Source organism: Rhinolophus sinicus, linkage group LG07 (genome assembly GCF_036562045.2).
Source record: "Rhinolophus sinicus isolate RSC01 linkage group LG07, ASM3656204v1, whole genome shotgun sequence".
Classification (NCBI taxonomy): Eukaryota; Metazoa; Chordata; class Mammalia; order Chiroptera; family Rhinolophidae; genus Rhinolophus; species Rhinolophus sinicus.
The window spans coordinates 100,344,610-100,353,209 of NC_133757.1; the positions used below are offsets into that span (position 1 = coordinate 100,344,610).

An 8,600-nucleotide genomic window follows, 5' to 3' on the forward strand; every position below is an offset into this window, starting at 1 on the left:
TGTTCGCTGCTGTCCTGAAGTGAAACCCCATTTCCTGGGTGATGTGCTGTCCTTTATCTTATTTTTTTCCCACGCAGTTTTGATGGGAACACATCCTCCAGTGGTTTCCTGAGAAAGAGTCCACAGGAAGTGAAACTTTTGAGATCTTGCATGTCTGGAAATGTTTGTATTCCACCCTCACACTTGATGAGTAGTTTGTCAGGATTAGGACTCCTGGGTTGGAAATCATTTTGCAGTTGTACCAGTTTCACTTGGTGAAGAGAGTATTCTTTCCCCCACTGAATGGGCCTGGCATCCTTGCTGAAAATTTAATGTAATTGCTTAAAGTATCAGTATTTTTCTTCCATTTATCTTATGTCAAATAATTAGCATGTGCCCTGCTTCTTATTTTCAGGATGTCTTCTATAAAATGGGCGTTTGGACCATGGAATGCCCTACAATTATTATGAGTAGTATTTTGAATTTGGACAGTTTGCATTCAAAATCTGACTATACTGCTTGTCAACTGTGTGACCTTTGGCAAGTTCTTTAGCTTTACTAGGCCTCAGTTTTCTCATCTTTAAAATGGGTATAGTAAAAGTACCCCCCACCTCAAAGAATTGTTTGGAGAATCAAATGAGATAATGCATAAAGAGTTTAGTGCAGTGCCTGGCACAGAGTAAACAAACCATAAACAGCACCTATGTACTCTGGATGCTGTCAGCCCCAACACTTCCTTATGCGGAGTTGTAAAGGAAGCTAGTGTATTCTGGAATCAGCTTCTCAGGGTTAGAGAACCTCAAATGTAGGGACCAGAAGGAAGGTTCCTTCCCACTGTAATCTGATTATGTGCCAGCAACCATCCTCTTGCCCTGCTGACTCACCAAAGAGAAATGCGGTGCAATGAGCTCTCACCCCCATGGATCACCTGGGGGTCCTACCCCTTCCCTGGTGACCCTGTTCCCACCACCATTGGATGCATATTTCCACCTCACACCATTAAGCAACTTCCTTTGTGGTGGAGCCACTGCAGAGTTCTCTTACATGGATTCCCACATCCTTCTCTGCTTCTCAAGGGCAGTCCTGGAAATTTGGTCGTGTAGATATGGGACCATACCGCAAAGCAGCTTTACTGAAGACAATTCCGGCCCTGGGGTTGCAGGGGATGAGGCACTTTCTCCTGTTGAGCACTAGAGGGTGCTGTGTACACGTGTATAGGAACTGCTCAGCCCAGGCATGTGAGTGCAAGCACCTGAAATCACTCGCACGTACAGCAACACAGGCAAAGACATACGTCTACACATACACATACATGTGTTCAGTACATGGACAAGCACCCAGCCATCATCACATACATAACACACACCTCCACCACTTAGATAGATACTCATGTGTCTACCAGCACCTGTGCACACAAACATACTCATGAACACAGTCACGCGCCCATAAAAACTCATAGAGACACACAAATGAACATATCTACAGACAGGAAAGATACGTTCAGATACATGCACACTAACAGACCCCCACGGATCCATTTACATACAAACACAGAAATGGGCAGACATACATATAGCCAAAGACATGCAGGAAAGACAGCTTATAAATACTTTCACAGCCATGACCATCACAGTTGGGATCATATTTACATGTTACAGACGGGGAGCAGAGGCTGAGAGACCACATGTTTTACACACGGTCACATAGTGACAGATGGTAGAGTTAAGTTTAGGTTCTAAGTGAGTCCTCCTAAGTAAGGAGAAGTATTATGTCAAAAAGAGGTAAGTTGGGGAGGCCGGTTAGCTCAGTTGGTTAGAGCATGGTGCTAATTACACCAAGGTTGCCGGTTCGATCCCCACATGGGCCACTGTGAGCTGCGCCCTCCTTTACATAAATAAATAAATAAATAAACAAATAAATAAATAAATAAGATAAGTTGCTCTCGTGTTTGTTTTCGCAATTCCTTCACCTTAGGGCCAACTCAGCTGTTCCTTGAAAGCTGTTGTTCTGAAAGTTCCACCTTCAAATTCACTAGTCTTTCACCAGCTCCTCGTTCCTTTTATTCTGACCAGGGATATGGAGAGCAAAGCCTCAGACCATTCTGTGGCTGCAGCTGCCTCACAGCACCCAGGATAAGGGAATACATTCATGGGAACTCTGCTGCCGCGTTAGTCACCAGTCAAAGGAACCACAAAGGAGGAAGAAGGTGGCCTCTGCTTCAGTTCTGCCTTTCGAATCGCGCACAAGTGCCTCTCACTCACATCTAAAATACTAGCTGCATCACTGTTTGGAGAATATAGGTTTCAGCCTTCCATTATCCAATTGGATGGAGGGGAGGATGACCTGAGTATAAGTTGCTCCATAACATTAACCATAACAACTTACTCCAGGCTACACAGCCAGTAAGTGGTGGAGCCAGGACTCAAACCCAGCGTGGGTTCTGAGCCCCTCTCTTACTCAATAATCTTGTACGCATGCTGTTATATAAGGCAACTGAATTCATGATGAGGTGTTTTTTTTTGTTTGTTTGTTTTTTGATAGGTGGAAATAAGGATGTCTTGACTGGGTTCTCCAGAAAGCAGAAACATCCTGGTACACTATTTATTACTTTGTTAGGGAGCAGAAGTGAGGGGCAAGAAGAGAAAGCAGAGAAGAAAGGAAGCCAGTACAAGAATGCTTTGGAGCTGGGCACTGCTAAGTGCACCTCATCGCTGGATCTGAGGCACAAAATGCATCATAGGTCGGTAGTTATCCTGTGGAATTGGAAAAAAGGTTCTGGTCCCCCACTGATCAAAAGAATGTTAAGTTCTACCACCACTTCCCAGTAGCACGTGCATCTCTAGGGGACGGCTGTGACGGGCAAGGATGGTTAGATTTGTTTTTAATGGGCCTTGAATGGGTGGCTCATGGATTGGGGGCTTGATTCTGTAAACACTGGAGAACTACAGGGATATTTTAAAAAGGAAAGTGGCTTAGTCAGAGGGGGCTTTTCCTAGTCGTATGGTTTCCTTATAAAATCTTCATCATCTGCTTAAGTGAGGTATTTGTGGAAGTTCCCAAGGCAGCCCTTGACAAATAGTAAGTAGTAGCTGTGCAAATCCACATCTCATAAGCACTGTGCTTTTGCTGCCGAAGTGCGTTCCTATCCCTGACTTCATCAGCCTCTGTGCAGAAGAGGCAGATCAAGCAGGACCTGCGGAAGACAGTAAGATTGGAGTAGCAGAATGTAAACGTGACCCATGCATGAGACAACTGGGAAGTGTAATTCAAACTGAGATAATTCTCATTTCTCGGGGTAGGGAGTGTGCATTACTGTATCCAGGAGAAAAGCAGAAGAATAACATTGGGGCCTCCCTTAGGGACTTCTGCTTTCCCTCCCACCCTCTTATCTGCACAGGTCTTGGGCTATGTATCTGCCTGACACTGCCAGGCCAGATGGCTGAGGCATTTGCTGCCAGCATCATCCAGTGGGATAGGGCAGACTTTGTTCCCTGCCTGCTGTGGTCTCTGAGCACCTTCAGCATAGAACAAAATCAGGTTAGATAATACTAACAGTCTTGCATTTGCATAGCAGTTTATAATACAAACCACTTGTCCAAATATTTATACCTTTAACCTCAGCAACTTTAGAAACCATTCTGATTTCCTATCCTTATATTTCTCTTTGCTTTCAACCAGAGCAAATTACTTAGCTACCCTGTGGCTTAAATTAAAAAAACAAAAACAAAAACAAAAAATGGAAAAGGAAACAGTCTTAACAAGTAGTCCGGACCTCAGGTTGTTGGGAGGATGTAATGAGATAATGTATAAAAAGTTTTAACATAATACTCGGCATCTAGAAAGTTCTCAATAAATATTAGCTGCTGTTTTTTTTTTATCATTATTTTTGCTATTTTCTTGATAGTATCATAATCTTTAGTAATGGTAGTAGTAGTAGTATCATCATCAGAGGTTCGGTTAAATTATGAACCTTCTAGAACTAACCCTAAATTGTTAGGAGATAACATAAAGTGTCTGTCTCAATATTTTGTATAGAGTGGCTATCTTAGTCCACGTGGGCTGCTAAAACAAACTCCACAAACTGGCTGGCTTATAAACAACGAACATTTATTTCTCACAGTTCTGGAGCCTGGAAGTTCAAGATCGGGGTGCCAGCAAGATACGGTTCTGGTGAGAGCCCTCTTCCAGGTTACCGACTGTCGACTTCTCATTTTGTCTTCACCACCTGACAGTAACAAAACCATCAAGATCTTCATGTCTAAACCAGTGTGTCAATTTATTAACTTCCAAAAAGAAATATATTCAACAAGTGGCTTAATTAAATTACAGGAATACTGGTGGGGACTGCTGATCATATACCTACTGTCACTCGTCATTGTGGGGGGCATGTTAACCAAACTACGCTAATTGTAGGACTTGGTGGTTGGCAGAGTAATGGCCCCCAAAAGATGTGTATGTCCTAATCCCGAGAACCTAAGAATATGTTATACTGCATGGTAAAGGAAAATGAAGGCTGCAGCTAGAATTAAGTTTGGTAATCACCTAACCTAAAAATAAAAAAGATTATCCTGGCTTATCAAGGTAGGCCTAAAGTATTCACAAGGTTACAGAACTCGGATGTAAGGTTCCATCCAGATGAGCAATGAGTTCTGATATTAAATTAGTGTTATAATGGATCTGCTAATACCCCTCAACCCCATTAATATCTTGATTGGGAGAAGCAGGAACTGGGAGTCCAGGAGCCCATCCTCAGTGAGAGGAGGGCTTCAGAGACAGAGAGTTGGTCTCCATTTGATATAACAGGGCCCCTCCACAGTGGGTTCTCAAAGAAGTGTATCTTTTACCACCCCCCTTGCCTTCCTCTGAAGGGGAAAAGCTTGTCCAGTGGATTTTCCCCTTTACACTTCAGCTTTCATACACTCATTTATGCAATGTTTTCATTTTCAGAATCTGTGAAAAAAACACACAAAGAATATCAAAAGATAGTTCATAGAAAGGAAATATAAATGTCATTTAAACTTATGAAAAACTGCTTGTGATAGCCTGAATTCCTGCCCTCTGGTACACACAGCCTTAATCATCCTGTCCCACTGTGTGTGAGTGGAAACTGTGAATTTGATGGCATAGCCCCCTCCCTTAAGTAGGTTACATTATAACGTGAAGATCACCCCCTCGATGACATTATGTTGCGCAGGACTCTATTTTAGCAGACTGAAGTAAGAGGTCCTCTTGCTGACTTTGAAGATGTAAGCTGCCATGTTGTGGGCCACGCGGCATCGAACGGCAGTGGATTCTACGACCTGAGAGAGGCTCCCAGTTGATAGGCAAGAAGAAAATGGTGACCTCAAGGAACCAACTTTTGCAACCTAAGTGTGCTTGGAAGCAAACCCTTCCCAGCTGAACTTCCAGATGAGAACACAGCCCAGTAGACACCTTAATTCAGCCTGCTGAGGCTGACTAGAGGACACAGCTAACCCATGCCTGGACTTATGATCCATGGAAATGGAGATCATAAATGCATGTATATTGTTAGAACCACCAAATTTGTGGTGATCTGTTATACCAACAACAGAAGCTAATAAAATGTTCAACCTCACTCAGGGCTCTTTCAAGATATTACTTACTCACCTGTCATTTTAGCAAAGAGAAAAAATTGACAATATTCCATGTGGCAAGAATATAGGAAATAGGCATTCTCATAAATTACTGGTAGCAGTTAATTTAGTATATTAGGTTGGTTCAAAAGTAATTGCCATTTTTGCAATTATTTTTAACCTTTTAAACTGCAATTACTTTTGCACCAACCCTAATAATTTTTGTGGAGGGTGATTTTAAAATATCTCGCATGATTTAAAAACACATGCCTCTCATCCATCAAGTCTACCTGTACTTTTTCATAGATTATATTCACAAACATGGGGAAAGGTCAAGATACAAGCTTCTTGACTGCAGCACTCTCTGTAATGAGAAAAGATTAGAATCACCCTATGTATTCATCAATAGATACCAGGTTAGATAATTTAGGGCACATCATAAAATGGAATACTTTGGAGCCATTCAAAAGAATGAGAAAGTTCTTTAAATACTGACATTGAGGATATTCAAGAGGTATCTTGAAAGAGAAAAAAAAAGCCATGTTTAGTACAGGATATATAAAAGCTACTGTTTTTTGTGGTGGGAGAAAAGGAGAGGGGAGAATATATTTGCTTGCCTATATGTAAACTAATCTCTGGAGGGTTTACAAGAAACTGATAACATTGGTTGCCTCCAAGGAAGAGAATTAGGGGAGAAAAAGGGTGTCATCACTGCAGGAGTGAAATGAATTTTACCATATATATTTTTCAGTATACTTTAGATTTTGAACCATGTGAATGTATTATCTGTGAAAGTACAAATAAACTTGAAAAGCAATATGCCGGCTCTTTCTCTCCCAGTAATTGTTGACTAGTCCCTTGGAGAAGAATACCACATATCCAGAGAGGCAAGATATTCTCAGGAATGCAATCTACAATTAGTCAACCAACCGAAAAGCCTCTATTAATGAATCCAATGCGTTTTTCTTCTAAACATTAAATATTTAAAAACTGTCAGCAAGTTCTGCATTAAAATGGTTAAGGAAATGGCAGCTTTTCAAATAGCGAATAACTGACACTCCACTAGATCTGCTGAAGCAGACGAACATATACTGGACCTGAATTTTTTTTATCATCTGAAGCACTAACCTCCTGATAAACAGTAGGATCCATAGTCCTGACAGTCTGTGTTTTCAGGTGAAGTCCAAGCTGATTTCTGAAAATACAAAACAGAATTCATAAAGCTTTACCGACTTGGTTTTCACAGAAAACACCATCCGTAGGGCAGCACCAAGTGAGAGAAAGCTCATCGGAAATTAAAAAAATAAAAGTTATTTGTTAAATGCAGAAAGTGGACCTGCGGTCCCAAGGTGCCACAGTCCAAGGTTAATTACAAGACCTCAATGCAGTATTTTCAATGGAAGGGCTCACACAAATCTAGAGTATAATATGACAGGCCTGGGAAGCTGGAGAGTTTTGTTCTGTGAAAAAGAAATGTTTTTAGAAACAGATATGTTGGTAAACTATCCCAATAGAATAAGATTGATAGTACTTAGCATAACAAACTCTTTAAGACATAGCCATATTAGACCTAAAAACCCCACCTAATTACAAAACATAGGATAAATAATTAAATGTGTGTTATCACTGCAACATAAATTTTTAAAATAGATTTTTTTGAAATTATTATTCTGCATTATTTACTTTTCTGTTACATAACTGTTAAATTATAAATTATTAAAATAAAATAACAATAGGACTCGTTAATAGTGACAATGAATAGAAATTCATAGTAGGACAAATGAAAGAAATAGTGTGCCTTAGAAACCATCATAATTTTATCTTTCTTTCTGTTCTCTGACACTGCAACGTATTTTAACTTTATTTTTAAACTTGTGTTGGATGTTTATATTTTGTATGCTAAATTACTGTGTTTTTAAGATACCTGTATGCAAGACTTTTTAAAAGGGCTTTTTAAACAGGAATTACCAATATTTAATAAAAAAAACAATGCCAGCTTTCTTTCTTTCCCATGATATCATGGGATTTTTTGACTCTTTTTGTTTCCTTTTCCAGTAATACTTTTCTGAGCTGCATGTGGCCTTTAGGACATTCTTCTTTCTCTTTTATGTAGTGATAAATAGTGTCCAATGTATAATTCCCTTTGCAGCTCTCCTCTTATCGAGGCTGCATCCCACTGATTCCTGGCGTCTGTCTGACATAAGGCTAAATATCCCCTCGACAAAAGCATGTGAGCATGGAGTACTTAGATTTCCTTTACTGGCGATGGTAGGATTTTAGACTTGTGTGACTGAGTTTCCAACTTTCCAACTCTGTCCATCCGCTTTGTGTCTACAGACTTGTGTCAGCAGCCAGTTTGTCAAACGGGTCCTTTACATCTATAAACGTATCATACAGGCTCTCCATGTCTAAGCACATAGGATGCCATCATAAGTTAAACCTCTGTTTCTCAGAGAAAATAGTTCTAAAGCACAGAGGTAACTTGAACTTATATCAAAACTGAATTCCAAATAAGTTACGGTTTTACTAAAAAAAAAATCAAGGAAGTCCTGTTTAGTTTAATGTTGCTATCTTCTTCTGGTGACTTTATTTTGACTTTTAAAGCAATATTATTATTTTTTAAAAAAACAGCTTTGTTTTTGCTGCCACCTACACATTGCATTGAGGAACTCAGGTGTAGTCCGTCAGTTCACCCTTTTTGAAATTTATGATGTCACCTCAAAGATGACCAAGAAGTTTTAGGAAAACAGCATATTCATTTCTGCTTGTGATCTTCTTCTCCGTTCTTATCCTCAGTGTATTTGCACATTAGAGGAAGACATTCTTCTTGACCCACACTTTCAAAAATGAAGTGTAAAATATGTGATTTTACAACAGGCCTACACTTCTACATCTCCTATGTGACAGCAATGTGAAGGTACCTGTCTAAGTGCGCTCTCTCCTTCCAGTTCTAGACAGTCAGAAACCTCATTAATTTCTTCTGCACATTTTGAGGAAACTGAAAAGTGACCAAAAATGTTCACGACA

At 40.2% G+C, this 8,600-nt stretch overlaps 1 long non-coding RNA gene across 1 annotated transcript; it reads right to left on the bottom strand.

Moving 5' to 3' along the window:
- Positions 1-4,065: 4,065 nt before the first annotated feature.
- LOC141572726 (uncharacterized) lies at positions 4,066-7,154 on the bottom strand. The gene is made up of 2 exons (XR_012498161.1): positions 6,702-7,154; positions 4,066-4,204 (listed from the first exon to the last, which is right to left on the bottom strand). It is a non-coding gene; the product is annotated as an uncharacterized LOC141572726 (long non-coding RNA).
- Positions 7,155-8,600: the final 1,446 nt, after the last annotated feature.